This window comes from Rhinolophus sinicus, chromosome 11 (genome assembly GCF_057876585.1).
Source record: "Rhinolophus sinicus isolate RSI-liver-muscle chromosome 11, RSI-T2T, whole genome shotgun sequence".
Lineage (NCBI taxonomy): Eukaryota > Metazoa > Chordata > Mammalia > Chiroptera > Rhinolophidae > Rhinolophus > Rhinolophus sinicus.
Genome location: NC_142511.1, coordinates 584,740 through 602,667, shown reverse-complemented (window position 1 = coordinate 602,667; position 17,928 = coordinate 584,740). Strand labels below are relative to the sequence as shown.

Below are 17,928 nucleotides of genomic sequence, written 5' to 3'. Positions count from 1 at the left end.
GAGCAGGCACGGCTCTGAATCTATGCTAGTTTCACTTACTCCAGGCCTAGCACACATTTCTCTTTATTGCCCGTGTCAGAAATCCCAACAGTTACTCCTTACATGTCATTATCGTGTTTGTATTTGTCTGACCACGGCCACCAACACATGGACAGGAGCACACAGACACGTGCATGGGCCCCCACAGGAGAGGGAGCTGCCACGCGCAGGCCCTGGCCCCGTCTGCAGGAACTTAGAACGAGCCTCCCTCCCCACGTGCCTTCCTAAGACGTCACTTTACCAACAATGCAACTGAGGCCTCACATGCCCGGGCTCACTATGGGGATCTGTATCCTCTGGGGGAAAGGACAGAAGGGCAGAATGATACACATCCTGGTGAAACGTTCTAATGACCAATAGGTTCTCCTCTCAGGGCCAGCAAGGAACCTGCAGCCAACAGAGGGGCGCACGGAGCTCTTCCAGGATACGAAGGCAGCCCGCCCTCTGGTCGGTCCCGGCTCCGACGACGACGAAAGAACTGATTTAAGACTCAGTGCGGAGGAAATGCCCGGAACCAGAGACAAAGAGCAGCCCTCCCGTGACCAGCTTGGAGTGCTGGCAAGTTCAGTGACATCAGGGGCTGCCACCATCAGAAAGATGACAAGCGACATAGAAAGTGAATGGTTTTCTCAGCAGGTGACCCGTGGTCACAGACCACCTCCGACAACGTCTCATCTTCTCAGGATCTCATCCTCTCAGGATCTGCTCGGTGCTGCGGTCGGTGATAGAAGGAGGGCTTCTGGAATGTTCCAGAAAGTACACCAGCCACGGGTTGGGTGCTCCCTCGGTTTATATGTATCGTAACTGATGCTTCTCTTATCCACAGGTGAAATTTTGCAGCTTGAAGGACCACGTGTCCAGCCGCCACGCAGGATGAAAGGCAAGGGGACCTCAGAAAGCTCGCCAGGTGTGGGCCCCTGAGGGGTCTTCACTTCCTCCCCTACGAGAATCCATGAGACCCCACGGGAGTGATTTGCGCTTCCCATGGGGCCTGTCCTTCTACCACATTCTCTATCAGGCAAGTCACCTCTTACACACTCCCCTGCCCCCCAAACACACCTCTATTCATTCTACGAAGCCCGAACATTCTGGATCCCCCAGGAAGAGGCCCTCCGTCTGGACGCCCAGCCCTCTGTTCCCACACGGCTGCAGCCTGTCACACGGCAGCTTGCAGGGATGTCCTCAGTGGCCTTTCCCAGCCGTCTCCCACTGGGCTGCGTGCATAGCACAGCTGAGAGGGGGACACACTGCGTCTTACTTCACTCTGAACACCTGACACATAATTGCTAACAAATGCCTGTTGAGCAACAGAAGGTGTGTTTCTAAGAAATCCAGTCATCTGATTTAATGCTTTGCATTAGGAGGGAGACAGTGAGGAGTGGTACGACCTTCCTCTAGCTGCTGTAACAAATTACCACAAATTTAGTGGCAAAAAAGCCCACTGATTTCATCTCTTATAGTCCTGGAGGTCACGAGGCTGAGGCGTCTGCAGGGCTGCTCGTGTCCTGCACAATCTGTTTTCTCCGCTTCTCTAGCTTCCAGAGGCCACCTGCATTCCTTGGCTGGTGTGTGGCCCCTTTTGTCGTCATTGAGGCCAGCGGGTAGTACCTTCGAATCTCTCTCCTAAGGACCCTGGTGGTTCTACTTGGCCACCTGGATAAACCAGGACAACCTCCCAGCGGACAGCCTTAACTTAATCACATCCACCAAGTCCCTTTTGTCATGTAAGGTCACACAGGGACATGGACACCTCCGGGGCCGGCACTCAGTCTAGCACAGGCAGGCACACTGACAGCTGCACAAGAGCAATGGCCAGAGACCTAAAAGCAATGGAAAAAACAGAAAAAGATGGAAAGTAGAGAACTGAAAATAAACAGCGAAAAGGGGGGTGACCCGTGTCACATGAGCTGGGAAGGAGCCAGCACCGTGTGCTCAGGACTCTGAGCGCAGCTCTCGGTTTCGCTCCACGTTTACAAACAGACTTCAAAACAGTGACTTGGAGTCATGAGAAAAAGTTAAGTGTCATCCTGCCAAGTTTGCTTTAAGAAGGGGCATGACAGACCATGAAATAGCCAATGAGTAACTATCAATTTTGACAGATAGAACTGACGCTTACGGGGGAAGCTGGAGTTACCAGGAAATTTCACTCCATGGAAAATCTCATTCCTCTGCCAAGTGAGATTTACTCTGTGCTATGACCCCTTGTTTGCATAGCTCCAAATCCATGTGCGAAACCCTAACCTCCGTGGGCTGCTTCATGAGGGTGGCGCCCTCACGAGTGGGATGAGTGCCCTTGTCAAAGGACCCCAGAGCGCTCCCCGCCCTCTCCACCCCATGAGGACACAATGAGAAAACGGCCGCCTGTACCCGGAGGACGGCCTTCACCACAGCCTGACCACGGGGCACCTTGTCCTGGGACTTCCTGCGAGAACAAGCCACCCAGCCCATGGCATTCTGCTAGAGCAGCCCAAACCGACCAAGACAGTGTTTGTCAGAGAGATTTCTTTCTGTCGGGTCTACCTGGACTTACACGTCCAAAGAAGTGTGAACCCTCTCAGCAGTCACCTTGGGAACGTAAGTTCTGATGAATAAAAATTTGCGGAACTCTCATTTTGAGAAGATACTTTAGCACCAATATGTAAACGACCTCTTATGAATCTCATTATTTTGCAAGCACACCTCACTTTTTAAATGGAGTAGCAATAAGGTGACTTATCAGGACAGGCAACATAGTAACACGGTTCTGCATCAGGTGTCACGGATCCTGGTAATAGTCAAGAGTGAGAGGTAAGATCTGGGTGCAGTTCCAAACGAGAAGAGCAAAAATGAAAAGCAGAAGAAAGAGCGGGAGAGGTCGCTGCCGTAAGAAGGCAGCCTTTGCAGGTGACCCCTCTGGACAGAACCACACTCTGCGTGTGTAAGTTAGGGGCCGCTGCTGAGTGCAGCCGGCTCTGACCAGGGTGACAGCCTGTATGTCTTACTCATCACCTGCCACTTCCATTTAGAGAGCATTAAATGCCTGCAGGTTACACTGGTCTATGCGTCTCCTCGCACGATGACCAGGGGTCCCACGTGTCACAAAGCTCCTGTTTGTATTAATGCTGACAGATAGCTGGGTACCAGCTCTGGAGACACATACTTCTCCCTCATTCCTTCCATAGGTGGTGGGGCCTTGATTTCGTAGGTTCCTACCCACAGCCTGGGAACCCAGGTTGTCAAGTCAGACGGGGAAGCGGGATTTCTTTTACCGACACCCACGCGGGCTGTCCACAACCGCGTGCCACCCAGCTTCCTCCCAGTCAGAAATGTGTCACGGTGCTGACAACAGGGCTCCATCAGCGGCCTGGTGCTCTCAGTGGTTACTGAGCCCCACTCACACCCATGACGTCACCATCCCCGTAGAAAAAAATGTCACCACATTTTCAAAGGGTTCTGAAGGAGACAAAACCCAAACAACGCAGTTGGAATACGCGAGCTGTGAGCTGACAGGCTGCTTTAGAAAAAAATACAACCCAAAGTACAGATTTAAAAAGTTACAAATAAACGGGGAGAAATGCAACTAGTAGGAAATACACGTGCTACGTTTCTTTCTAAAATGTAACCATTCTACTTTGCGCAAGCCAGATTTAAGCTAAGAAATTTACTCTTCTCAAAATAAGACTCGTAACCCTATTAAATGTGCATGTTAATGTTTTAATGCTTCTAAAAACATCTAAAACTTTTAAAATGCGTTTTGACTTCATGTATTTATATGCTGTGAACTTAACGTAATTGAAAGTAAATATGAGTAATTTTTGGCAGCTCAACAAAGAAAGAAATCTCACAGGCACTCAAATTCCACAAAAAACTCTGAGAACCACGTCACAGTTGTGTGGACACCAAACGATGGGGCTACGTGAAGCTGAGTGCAAAGAACGGCAAAGTCCAAGGATTGTATAAAATGTGAACCAAACATTTCCAAAGCAATCACGCAAATGGCAATTCATGCAGAAGGCAGGCAGACACTGGTGCCCTCCTGCTTATGGTGTTGGTAGAAACCGCCCGTTGTGCTTACGAGACGGCATTCTTTCAAGTGTTTATAATTAATGGTCTGATTCCAGAAACATCTTAGGAATGAATGCCTTTCTGGATGAGGGACGGTCTTTTGAAAGACTGAAAACGTTGCCCAAATCAGTCACCGCAAAGCAACCCAACTCAGAAAAGATGGGCATTCAACGGGGTGTGTCTCGGAGCACACGTGTGTACAAACCCGCGAGCTCCTGTCCCACACAGTGAGAATCTCAGAGCTCAGAGGTTGTCTGTAAACCACAAAGCTGGCAGGCCGAGGGAAGGGTCCCCAGGGAGCCCCCAAAGGTCACCTGCACACTCACCAACGCGCGTCGGTGCCTCTGTCACTGACCTTTGCCAAACCCAGCAGGCTTGGGAGGCACCTGAGCTCCGTACGTGACGAGTCCCACTTGTCCCCCTGGTAGACTTGTTTGTGGGCACCTCCCCCCGGCCCCGAGAACTCGCACGTAGGGACCAGCATGAAGAAATGCAGATGGAGAGTGGCCGCCGGCAGCAGCATATCGCCCAGTCCTGACCGCTCAGACATGGACAGGAGCCAGCAGGAAAGGTGCACTGAGGCAGGTGGAGGCAGACCTGGTGGGGAAGAGGCTAGAGAGCGGGTGGAGGCGGGGGGCAGTCACCTGTGCTCACTTCTCCCCTCCTCCCACCTGCTCCTCGTGTGACGCATGGCAGTCAGGTGGCACTGCTTCGGCACAGGGCGCACAAAAGTATCTCACAGACAAGTGAGGAAAGGCAGGTGTCTGGCAATTCTGATTCAGTGTCATAAACACCATGTGATAAAGTGGAAGGAGGACCAGAAGGGTGCGGGGGGCGGGGAGCGCCTGAGACACGGACACTGGGAATGGGCACGGCCGCCGGCCTCGGGACCAGACAGGCTGGGAGGAAATGAGCCAGGAGTGGTTAGAATCAAGGCAGGAAATGCAGCCGAAGGGCAGTTGGCAGCCAATTGTTTAAATAATCAGAACAAGGCCTTAAATCTGGGACACAGTGGAGTTGCTTAAAAGACAAGCACCCTCGCTGAAATCTGGATACAAAAGAGAAACGCGTATGGCCAGCAGAGAAAGTCTGAAGAGACGAAGGGTAGTCACATGACCATGGCAGCGGGTCCTGCAGGCGCAGTGGGTGGCCGCCCCTCCCCCATCACTGCCAGGTCGCCTGTGACCGTTTTTATCTCTGAATCAGATTTGACCCTGGTTTCTTCCTGCCCACGTGCTGCCAGGAATCACACACAGGTGTGAACGGAGAGCCCACTTTCCCATCCTCTGTCCTCCACGTGTCAGCTCCCTGGATTCGGACGGGTCCCTGCTGGAGTCCCTTCTCAACACCCCCCAACCGGAAGGTTCTGTTACGGAGCCACGGCCTGCTGTGGGTGGCCATGTGACAAGCTAAGCTGTTATCACCCTGCGTGCTCCACCTACTCTGCTTTCTCTCCCCTCCCATGGGGCCCCTTCACCTCTAACAGCCAATATTAGGGATGGCTGGGAACACAAGCCTGTCACTGAAGAGCACCATGGACAAGGAGGGGATGCTCGGTAAGTGCCGGGTCTGAGCAGGTGGCAGTGGCCGAAAGGCCCGGACGCGCAGAGAGGACCTAGAACAAGCTGCTTCCCACATCAGGGCTCGTTCACAGGCAGCTGCGTCCGGCTCTAGGTGACAGGGCGGGAAGTCAGGTCCTGGACTCAGACCAGACGCACAAGGACCCAAAACTCCACAAGAAATGACTTTTGTTTCATCAACAGCTCGGTTCTTAAGAGACACTGCTATTCCCCATAAACGCCACATGTGTGTGTGTGCAGGTGTGCGTGCATGTGTGTGGGCATGTGTGGGCACGTGTGCATGTGTGCGCATGTATGTATGTGTGCATGTGTACGTGCATGTATTTGCGTGTGTGCACGTGTGCATGTGTGCATGCATGTGTGTGCATGTGTGTATGTGTACGTACATGTGTGCACATGTAGGTATGCACGTACAGGTGTGTGTCTAAGCGAGGAGGAAGGACACCATGAGCTGAGGGCAAATGTGGCAGAATGCCATGTGCAATGCTGGCGCTGACACATGGCTGATGGACCGCAAGGTCAGAAAGGACAGACCAAATTGGCGTCTGCACTGGGGTAGCCGTCCGGCCACCAGCCAACAACCCCAAGGGCTCCCAGACGTTAGAATGGAAACAAGACTTTGGGAGGAGAACGAAGCCACTCGAAGATGAAATTCAGCCCAGAACAGCAGGGTGAGAGCAGCAGGGACGCTCACCGAGCCCCCAGAAGACAGCAGAGCAAAGCAGATGGGCGGACAGTCAGTCAGGACGCCAGACGCAATCCCACGGGCGGGCCGTGACAGTCCACGCTGCTTGTCCCCTGTCGTTACCTCTCTTCCAACCTGCTCAATTCTCTCTCACCTTCTTCTTCCCGACGTCTGGCCCACACAGGAAATAAGCAAGGCCACAGTCTGTCACACTTCCCGTTTGTGAGGTGACAGGCATGCAGTGACTTCAGATGCTGCAGAGGTCTTTCTCCACGGGATGCATCAGGCCTGGCTTGTTCCACAGCCACGGATCACGGCTGTCACCATGGCTGGACCCCTGCCCTCAGCACCCCACACAGCAGCGGGAGGCCACGAAAGAGGAAATCAGAGCAGTGCATTGCTTGCCCCGTAAAAAACCCTCCAACCTTAAATTACCCACGTCTGAGTCCCTGCCCTGGGTCACCCACCATGTCCCCCGGCCTGAACCAGTCGGGGGCCAAGGGAGAAGAGAAGTGTGTGGGAAGGCCAGGGTGCGGACGGAGGCCAGGGCCCGCTGGGGCAGGCCTGCGCAGACAAGGGGCTGCTCCCAGCTTCCCGGGACAGAGTCACCGTCTCAGCAGTTCCTGCAGAGGAGCAAAGAGACGAATCTACAATGCAAACTGGGAGCCACCTCAAAATGCTCTTCAAGGTCACCTTGAGCCCTTCCTAGTACATTAGGACCACCTGACAGGTGCGGATTAACCCTGCGGACCCACAGCCACAGCCAGATGTGTTGTGTTTAACTGATGAGCACGCGCGTCTGTACTGTTCCTGGAACTTGGAGATTTTTAAAGGGACTTGACAACATCACGGGACGTCCTCAGTGACATGGGCCCAGAGAGCCTCCTGGATGTGAAGCAGGAGCAGGAACGAGCGCAGACAGCGCGATAGGAGGGCCTGTGAGCGCCGTTTGGTGGGACGCGGACCAGAATTAACTCTCTCGCTGCTGGAATCCATCGTTTACGGCACAAGACTGCATCTGCAGACCCCACGCAGAAAGGCCTCCCACGCTACCCCACGGTCCTGTCACGGCATCCTCCCCATGACCACACTGCGATGTCCCGCTCCTCTGGGCCTGGTGTCGGCCCCGAGACTGGCTGGGGAAAGCCCTCCAGCTCCCGCAACCCCCATCTCTGGTCGAATCCAACTCTGTACCAAAGTGCGCGGGTGCCGGGCGGGCGCCAAAGGCGCCCAAAGGAAGCGGCGGCGGCCAAACCCCGAGAGCTCGCGCCCCATGCGGATGCATTGAGGGGGACAAAGGCCTCCGCTGCACTGAGCTGGCCTGGGGTCCAAGGCCTTTGTGCAGGTTTCCAAGGCGATCACTCTGATGCTGCTACCATAGCAACTGTTGCCACCACCCATTGTCCATCAGCGCTCCGCAGAAAGGCGGCGGGAAGTGGCAGGGGGGCTGTAGGACAAGGAAACTGGAAGAATTGGATTCACAGCAACATGGAAAACACGTTGGGGTGTGTCCTCTAAAGACTGGTGGGGTGTCCATCACAAGCCTCCAACGTGCACACGAAGTGACTCGGGGCGAGTGCTGCTTTGTCACTCGTGAGGGTGGGGTTGAGGGGAGTCACAGGGCACACACAGTGCCCTCCACCCATCTGCGGGGTCCTGTGCCCTCGAGGCTCTCCCGAGAAAACGCTCGGGTGGGAGTGAGGGCCATGCCAAGCTGCTGGGCCACAAGGAGCCAAGGTCAGTGTCTCTCCCCGCCTGCCCCCGGTAAGAGAGGAGCAAGTGACAAGTCCCTGACTTTCTGCTACTGCCTCGCAACACCCACACCAACCAAGTGTCCGCTTATTTAACCCAGTGAGAGCAGCCGTGGGCTAGTTAGGAAAGTTCCATAAATAACCAACATGCAGAAACGCACGCGGGTCATGGAAGACGTACTGGCCTTGGCGTCAGGTCTGAAGGTGAGATGTGAAGGTCAGTGCCATCAGCAGGTACATGCATGACTGTGGCACACACCTGCCCGGTGCCGTGGTGTCTTCCTGTGGGGACAGCGACTGCCGGCCCACGCAACCATGGCGTCAGTCCCTCCGAGGAGTTGGCTCTGCTGTGTCAGCACCAGGTGCCGCTTACCTGAAACCACACCTGTTCTAGCAGAGGCTTCGACTCCAGTGAGTCCCAGCGGGGCTGCCGTGAATCCTTGTGTGTCACCCAACTCTCTGTTTGGAAAGTAGCTGGTACCCAACCAATTACTACGACGTCAACATTACGGGTGACGAGATGGAATATGTCCCATGCCTCCTGGTTACTCTCTTATCTAGGCCATCAGACAATGTGCAGGCCCCAAGGCTGACAATCAGACCTGCCTTTTCCCCAAGGAGTGTTGGGAAGTTCAGTTTCAATTGGGACTGAGATGCCGACGTGACAGGAGTGCTCTGGACAGCAAGGGTGGAAAGCGGATGCCGTTTGGGAGAAAGCAAGCAAATGGCCAACCTGGCACAGGGAACTGAGGGGAGAGCCCGGGAGTGGGGAAAGATCCAGAGGGGAAAGAAAAGAGTAGAGATTACCACCACTGCTACCAGTCCAGAAAGCCTTCACGGCCTTCACGGCCTTCGTAAGAAACAGTCTGAAGCTAGCCTGCCAAAGCCAGACTCGCAAGGCTGCCAGGCAGCACCGCCGTCCCCCACGTCAGGCCTGGGTACTGCACAGCCACACAGAGGGGGCCTCCACGCGCTGACGGACAGACGGACCCGGCAGAGGAAAGGAAATGCCATCCAGTCCTGTGGTCCCCACAAGGTCCCGTTCATGGTTTCCTGTCAAACAACACTGCTGTCGTTGCTGGGACTCTTAGGCCACGAGCATCTGCCTGGCATGTCAGACAGGAGGGGTTAAGGAGAGAGGTGAGGACAGCAGGTGCCGTCCCTGCCATGGGTGGGCAGCACTGGCTGGTCCTATGTGCCAGGAGGAAAGGGACCAGGACGATGGAAAACATGCCCGGTGTCCTCACTGCTGTGACAGCCGTTGGGACTCAGCACCTGGTCAAGGCCACGCAACCAAGAAGGAAGGGCCCCTGGGGGGCAGCGGCTGAGGAGTAATGCCCTCGATGCCCCAGGGGACACGCAGTATGCTGTAAACACGATTCCCACAAAGTGACTTCCAGAACCTTCCAAGCCCCGCCTCTCATGCCGGCAGACTCCACGTGGCTGTCATGTCCCCTCCGAGGCGCTTCTCTGCGGCCCTGACACAGGTCTGTCCAGCCAGGGAGCATGGCTCCTTCTGCCCCAGTCTCCCCGGCCACCCACAGGCCACACGCTGGCATCAGTCTTCTCACCTTCGAGTTGAGATGCCTGAGGTCGTGCCCAGCAGTGCGCTGCCCGAGGCAAGAGCCGAGCGGGAGCAGGTCCGCCTCTCCCCTCACCACCCACCCTCCAGCGCCCGCGGGCGCTCGGTCCCACACACATCAACTTCGTGTCCTCGGTGGACTGAAATCGCCCAGACAGCAAGAATCGTCTCTTTTCCGCACAAGTCTGGGCACTTGTGCTGGACGGCCAGCACCAAGCTAAGACCTGGGAGGAGGCGGAGCCTTTCCTGATGGCCCCCCTCACGCCTCAGGAGGGGCCTGATGTGTCTTGTTTCCCGTGTGGCTCAAAACACAAAAGTTAAATAAAAACAGATTCTGCAGCAAGTCAGTCTATTCACACATCACAGAAATCCTGCCTGTTTTGACCACGCCGCCCTCCCTGGAAGCAACTGCTTTTCTTGGCTCCCGCTCTTGACTCTTTGGAAAGAATTCTGGCCACAAGGGCATCTGGCCTGTCATCTTGAAGACAGGTCACAGCAACCAATGACATCTTTACCCCGAAATGTTTTAATGTTGGTATAAATGAAACTCCTTAATGGAGCGAGTGGTTGGAGTGAGGTTTAAAGAATCCATCACCTCCGTCATTAAAACAGCCCAATGGGGACCAGAGAAAAGGGTCAGCACACACTCACGCCAGTGACACTCTGACACTCACAAGCACCCAGTATTGGGCCTAAACACAGGCTCCCGGTTTGACCGTTTCCTACCAAACCTGCTCTGCCTGCCAGGGTCTGACAACGTCCCATTCACAGAGCGATGTCTCAGGAGCAGTTGCTAATGGCCGCCTGGGTACACATACCTGGACGCGGGGTGCGAGGACCGTAGGAAGGTGAGTGGTCGACGTGAAGAGCTGCCCGCCCCCCCAAAGCGGCCACACGGTTCACAGCCCCTCCAGCAGGGAGGCCGAACCCACACCCTCCCCCACAGCCACTGTGACCCGTCTTCCCTGTGTCAGCCATTCTTAGTCACGAGCCGTAGCTCCTGGTGGCTTTAATTTGCATTTTCCTGATGACTTTTCACGTGCCTGTCTGCTATCTGTGTACTCGTATCTCTTTCGTGAAGCGATGGTTCAAATCTTTTGCCTACTTTTTAAATTGCGTTGTTTGTTTTCTTATTATTGAATTTTCAGGGTCCTTTATACATTCTGGATATGCCAGAGAGTTACATGGAAACGCTGCTGTCAGTGCGATTGCAGGGACTGTTTTATATGACGTGACGTGGATTAGAAATGCTCGTTGAAGAGCCAGGAAAACTGCCCTCCTCGCTCTGTCACTGACAAGTGCACTCAGCGCCCAGACCGTGTGTCACTGTGAAATGCGAGGACAACCCTACGTCACCGCCACGTGTCCCTCCAGGTGCAAAGATACAGTCCTGCGACCCATTACTCTAAACCACACAGGCTTGGAAGGCATGAAAATGACCCGGGTCCCCCATGCTTCCGCAGTTTGCTGGGTCCAAGGGAAGAATCCCTGAGAACGTGTGTCATAAAGGAGGGTGGGGACGCACTGCTGACCCCAACCAGGGGGAGACAGACGGGCTCCCCACACGGGTCCTGCCGAGCTGGGTCCTGCAGGCCACTGACCCGCTCAGCTCAACGATGGAAACATGGCCCAGGTGCCAACGTGCCTTCCCAGCATAGCAGGTGCAGCCCTTCCGGGCTGTGCCAGGCAGAGCCAGGCTCCCGCTCCGAGGGCAGGTGGTGCCAATGGCAGCTTTGCAAATCCAGACGGAGCTCCGATGGAAGGAAAATCAGCCCCTAAGGGACCTGGGCTCACCACCACAGGCTCACTGCAGCCCCGGCAACGCAAGCAGGACCCTGACCAGCCTGCCACTCAGGCGCCCGGGGGAAGACGGTTCTCGCAACAGCTGTTTTCAGGTTAAATGAGGTTGGAAACGAGTCCGATGGGCCCCTGGACAATCAGCCAACGTGCCGGGCAGCCCAGGGGACAGTTCTTTCGGTTCAAACGGACTGAAAGTTAGAAACATTAATGAAGGAAGACGGGCCAGCGTGGCCCTGCCCCTCAGAGGTGCCCCAAGAGCCGCCAGAGACCCTGCAGGTCCCAGACCCACGGGGACTTGTCACAGGCCGCCACCCCCACTGGCGCGAGACCAGTGAGTTTGCAGGCATGTTTTCAAATGCCCACACTGGCCCGTTCCAACGTTACCCCACCCCCGGCTGGAGGCCAGGGTGCCTCGTTCACCACTGGATGGTCACGCCCAGCAGAGTGTTGGCACACAGGTGCCCAGGAAATGGACGCGGGATGAACAGATGAACGGAAGACCAATGGGCGCCCGAGTGAGGCGCTAATTACTGAGACGGTCACGTACTTCCCCGAGCCTCCCTGTTCCCACTGCTACAGCGCGGCCACCATGTTCACCTCTCATGAGCCTGGGGTTAGGACTGACGAGAGACCTTAGGAGGAAGGATGCTGCTGAAAAGGTGTGGCTACAGGTGGCCCAGATGGCCGTCTCCCTGCCCACAGACCGCTTACCCTCCTGTCGACATGACAGCTGTCACCATCTCTCCTGTGCCTGGTCGCCCAAGGAGGCTCTCCCCAGAGAGGCAGCGTGGGGACAGACCTGCAGCCTGAACGCGCCCCCCGCCCCCCCGCAGAGTGCTACCCCTGCTCTCCTCCCCCCTCCACGTGGGTTACTGAAACCCCGTGACATGAAACGTCGCCTCTGCTCCTCACCAGCCCTGCGAGTCCTTCTGGCCTCCGTTTCTTGTCTCTAAGCGACAGCACTAAATGACCTCTGTGTCCCTTCCTGCTCTCACAGCCTGTTTCTATCCTTCCTTCAGCTGATCTGACCACACGCATGTGAGTGTGTGCACAGGGTGCACAGGGAAACGTGCTCGTGTCAGGCGTGGGTGAGACGGCGCGTTCTCCTTGCACAGCAGCCCCAGGGACCAGCAGTGGGAGCCGGCAACACCCGCCACCGCCTTCCGTTCAGGCTCTTTTCCTGTAATCACAGGCCACGCACACAGGCCCGGTTCTAATTAGGCCGAGCAGTGACTGCATCGGCCCCAAGCTTTGATCTCCCCGTGGGGCACGTTTCTGCACTGCTGACCATGCTCCAGAGTCTGAAACATAAGCCAGGGGCTTCCTTTGGCAGTTCAGCCTTGACAAAGCTCCTGGTGGGCCCCCAAAGGTGCAGAGGCTGGGGAGAGGGCAGCAGAGAGGACCCCGATGGTGTAGGGGCCCCTGGAAGGCGCAGAGTCCCCCACCTGGAGAGGTACAGCCCGCCCCCGAGGTAAAACACGCCCCACCACGTGAGTATCTTGGGTCGGACGGCAGAGCAGCCACACTCTAAGGGAGGAAGTGATCCGGGAGGACGGTACGGAAAGTGACACAGGCCACACAGAGGACACCAGGCGCCCCTTGGGAGGGTTCAGACCAGGGGTTTCCAAACTTTTTTTAACATTTTTCACCAAGGGCCATATGCGGTAAAATACACAAACACCCAGGCCACTCTCGAGGTGAAGTACGTATTGCCTCACCTGGTTTATTTAAGTAAACTAAATATATTTTTAGAATTTGCTGCGGGCCAATAAAAAACAGATTGTGGGCCGCAGTTTGGACGCCCTTGGTTTAGACGCTGGAGACCGGGGGTAGCTTTGGAGAGAAGATGCCGAAATGATCCGCCTACTTCACAAGAGAGACTTTCGTGGAGGAGAGTCCTGGAGCTCAGCTCTGACGCCATCACCCTGTCCTAGACGACTGGCCGCCCCATCCATGGTGTAGGACGCACGCTCTCTGGCGGGGCCCCCCAGGCCTAAGGCAGGAAGCTTCCCGCCCTTGCTCCGAGAACCCCTCACGTCAGGACCCCACACTCACTTATGGCTAGAATTCCACGTGCTGCGTTTCCCACGTCCACAGCCTGGCACTTCGCCACCGTCACCCACCACCAACGCCCAGGGCCCAGACGATGCCACCTTCTCCAGGAACCACGTGCGCCCCTCGGCCCTCTGCACACCTGCCTGAGGTAGGAGCGCTCTGTGCACGTGCGTCTTTCCCTCAGACTTGCAATGCCTGGGGGCAGACACCATGTCTTGTCCCAACAGCGGCCATGGCGCCTCCTTCACAAAGGTGAGTGCAGCGACCCACCAACTGCTGAGTTTAAGGGAAAACGGATACTCGCGCCCCTTCTGAACCGCCCGCGTCCCCGAGAGTGCGTGAGCCTGGGGAGGGTCACAGCTGGCTGGTACATGCTCAGCACAGGACCTGGCCACACGCAGAGCTCCTGGAAAGCACAGCACGTGCTTTCAAAGCTCTGTCCCAAGTCCAAGCCGAGACTCACACCGCTCTGTGGGACGGGCCACAGGGCTCTGGAAGCTCGCCTGTGGCTGGGGGACTCGGGGAAGTGACGTGATGGCTTACAGGGACAGGGTGTCTTGCTGCTATGACGCGACATCCTTTAACTGTGCCGGGAGCACAACTCTGAACATACTACAAGCCACTGAGTTACACGCTTTAAATGTGTAAACTGCAGAACGGAAGTTATTTTTAAAGAAATACATCAAATGACAGCACCTCATTCTGAGGGCACCCGGGAAATGGCCAGGTCAGGGCCTGACCCTGCAATGGGACTCAGGCCCAGCCCCCGGCCCTTCCAGCCGCCGCCTGCAGGACACCGTGGGCAGCTGCCTCCTGAGGCCTGCTTGGCGGTGAGGACGAGCCGGCCGGGTGCTCAGGTGGCACCCCCACTGGCACCAGCTCCGGGGACCTTAGCAGGCGGCCAGCTCTCGGCCCCACCCCACACCTGCGGGCAGGCCCAGCACGCCGGCCTCAGGAGGCCCACAGGCCACTCAGGTGAGGGCCACGGCTTGATTTCGCAGTGTAGACGCTGGAGCTCGACTGTGGACCCAAATTCTGCCTCCTCCTTCCCTGGCCAGGTGCCTGTCCCGTGGGAGGCCCCTTCTGACCCCTGGATGAATCATTCACAGCAGGAACTCACCGGCCTGGAGCAGAATGCAGACAGCAGGATTTGATTCTTTAAAGTTTTCAGGTCAGATTTTGGCTTCGCCTCATGGACCTGCAGCCTTTCTAGGCCAACCCAGCACAAAGCCGAGGCAGGTGCCAGAATCCTGGCACCAGGGTCCTAGAAGGGGCAGGCTGTCCTGTAGCCGTGTCAGCAGATCCCCCCCACCACACATAAGGCACACACATGGGGCACAAAAGACCACAGCCTTCCCCATTTTCAGCTTCCCAGAGGAAAAGAACCCCCCCCCCCCTTTTATGACAGAGCAGAGGGGATAAAACACTCTATTTACAAGCGGCAAAAGAAGCCAATTCCAACAGCAGCCTTTTAATCCCTGATGGCTGGGAGGGACGGAGGAAATGCGCAGCTTCAAGCCTTCCAACCGCAGGCATCACCAAGCAGCTTCCAACAGAAACTGCAAAAACCACGTCTCTTCTCCACGAGCTTGGGGAGTAGTTTTCCTGCTACGACTCCCAGTCATGACGTTCAAATGTACGACGGCAAGTGCCCTGCGCCTTACACAGCGAGGGTCCCACAGTCACAGGAGTCAGTCTACCCCCACCCACCACACCCATTTCTCAAACTGCCACCAACCGAGGCTCAAGGGCCTGTCCCCACACAGATAGGGTACCTCGAGCTGCGAGCATGGACTTCACGTGAATTATATGTGCTCATTAAAGAGAATTGGAAAGTAAGTAAATGCAGGGAGGGGAAACCAAACAGTCCTGTACCACTCTCCAAAGAGAATCACCGTTAATATTTTGGTGTCTTTCTATATTTTTAAATAAGTTTTGCTGTTGTTACAAAATTGATAGTGTATTTATACACCACTCTCAATGCTATTTGACTTAACATAAGATAAGCCTTTCTCCAAAATTCCTGCAACGTTTTAGAACCTCACTTCTAATCATATGTGACATTCTATTCTGTGGTGACATAACTGACAGCATGTGCTGGCCCCGTGCTGCTCTGACCTCGGGGACACTGGCACCGGCCACACGGTGCCACCAGCCACAGTGGCTGAGCGCCTGAAGGACCAGCATGACTGGAGACGTGAGCTGTGGAGAACTCACCCGATTCAAGGATGAAAAATACCTCAAGAATTTTATCTTCGTTACACATTGAAATAATGCTTGGATGCACTGGGTTAAATGAAGGCTTTGCTAAAATTAATGCGACCTGGCTCTTTCGACTTCCTGAATGTGGCTACTAGGAATTTTACATGACGTCTGTGACCTTCTTTGTATTTCTGTTGGACGGAGCTGCTCCAAATCCACGATGCTTTGCCAGCTGTCTTGCCAGTAGAGGGAGCTCGGAGGACACCGGAGGGGGTTCTCTTCCGGGTACCGGGGCTTTGTCCAGGCTCCTAGGACACAGCACACAGCTCCCTGCTGGTGGCATGTGGCCTCCACCCCGTCATGCTGCCACTCCAGGACTTCTCCACCAAGCCCTGGGTCCCGACACACCTTCCCAGGAGGCCTAGGTCTTTGGGGGACCCTCTTTCCACGGGTACGCTCCCTCAGCCCTAGGGCTGCTCTTGAATTCTTTCAAGTTCTCTATAAACCTCGTTCTCATTTACTAGTTAGGAATTCTTTCCACTGAATTTTCCATGCTCACTATGGGTGCCCTGTCTCCTGACTCGACCTGCTGGGTACAGTTAGAAATGAAGAAACTCAGTGTCTGGGGGTCCACAGGGCCCGAGCAGCTTCCCTGTCTCCTCAGGCACTGTGTCCCCCTTCCCTGTGGTCTCTTCCCTAAAACAGAAACGTCCACTCCCCACCACCCCGAGATGGTCTCCAGGGAGCTCAGACTCCACGTCAGTCAGTGAGAGCCCTGCCTTCTGCTCACTCACCAAATATTTGCTTAGCTCCTGTTCTGTCGGTAACGCCTGGGCAGGGGGTGGAGAGCGGTGAAGGGATGGGCGGAAAGGTCACACACAAAAGAGAGGCAAACAGGTGAAACAGAAACTGCCTTCTGGTACCTGACAGCCTAGCAATAAAATAAAGCAAGGGACAAATCACTATCATGTAACAGGAAATAACACAACATAAAAAACAAAACAAAAGCAGCAGCTACACCCTAGTGGCCCCAGAAAAATAGAGAGAAAAAACAGAAAGAGTTTTTTGTGAGTCTGTGCTCCCGGCAGGGTCCCCGAGCCCCTCTAGGCACCGACCGGCTGTTACACGGAGGTTCTGCTGACAGCAGCAGCTCGGGGGCTACCGCACGGTCAGCTTCCGATTCTCCCACTCGCCTCTGCCTCCTTCCCAAGCCGCAGGCCAGCTCCGGTGACAGGGATGGGACGGCCTGGGGACAACCCTGAGCCATGAGGCAGCTCCCTGTCACCAGTCAGGACTGACAGCCCAACCCAACCCGCCTCTAATAAAAGGGGAAGGATTTGGCCTGCTCCCGGGAAATGTCAGTGGTAGAATTTCTATGATTCTTTGTAAAAGATCCCAGTTCTCTGCCAGAATTCTGTCTTGTCACCTGATCCTTGCTCTTGGTGACCAGTTCTTCGGAGGCCACACGATGACCAGTGTGTGGCGCCCCTGGGCACGTCTACGTGCATGTGTTTCTCTTGTTTCTCAGGCACTGCGTCTGACCACACGTCAAGCACGGTGTCCCGTCACGCGCAGCCTGTGAAAACCTAGTGAGTAGGCCTGAGGCTCTGAATGACGCTGCTTCCTCCAGAGGTGACTGGTGTTTCTCCCAGGGCAGGTGGAGAGAGAAAAGGCACCTGCCCCAAGCAAGCGGGTCTGTGTGCACTCGGCCCTGCCTTCCAGGAGACACCCGCTCCAGGTCCAAACGGGAAGGTGGCTGCTCACCTGGACCCTCCCAGCTGAGCCCCGACCAGCCATGCGTCTGCCCAGCTCTGAGGCTGCCGCAGGCTCTGTCCACATTTACCCTGCTCGCTGCCACGCACACACTGGCAGACGCGCAGACGGAAGTGGCACCTGTGACCCTCCCCCGCCACACTGCTCAGCGCCCTCCATGTTTACACCCACGCACGACGTGCACACATTCGCTTCCCTAGTTCTCACGCTGGGACGATGAGTGCAGCAAACCACTCGGACAAAACCAGAAGCAGCCCAGGAAAAGTTACTGATTGCGTGCTCGAGCTTCTCAGCCTAACCTCTGTGCTTTTTGCATTTCAAACTCTCTAGCCCTCCCGTGCCTGGGCCACCTCCTTCCCACTTTCTCACTTGTGTGACAATGTCTAGTCCACTGCGGACACACTTCTTAGGGCCCGG

At 55.6% G+C, this 17,928-nt stretch overlaps 1 protein-coding gene across 8 annotated transcripts in view; it reads right to left on the bottom strand.

Moving 5' to 3' along the window:
• The window catches only part of LOC109435251 (carboxyl-terminal PDZ ligand of neuronal nitric oxide synthase protein), a 113,880-nt gene that overhangs the window by 34,482 nt on the left and 61,470 nt on the right, over nucleotides 1–17,928 (bottom strand). Inside the window, exon 1 of one of the 8 annotated variants that reach the window (XM_074322382.2) lies at nucleotides 16,533–16,555. The exons of the other annotated variants lie outside the window; for them this stretch is intronic. The gene's annotated coding sequence lies outside the window, so the exon portion shown is untranslated. Of the gene's footprint in view, nucleotides 1–16,532; nucleotides 16,556–17,928 lie in introns of those variants that run through there. 8 annotated transcript variants of the gene reach the window in all.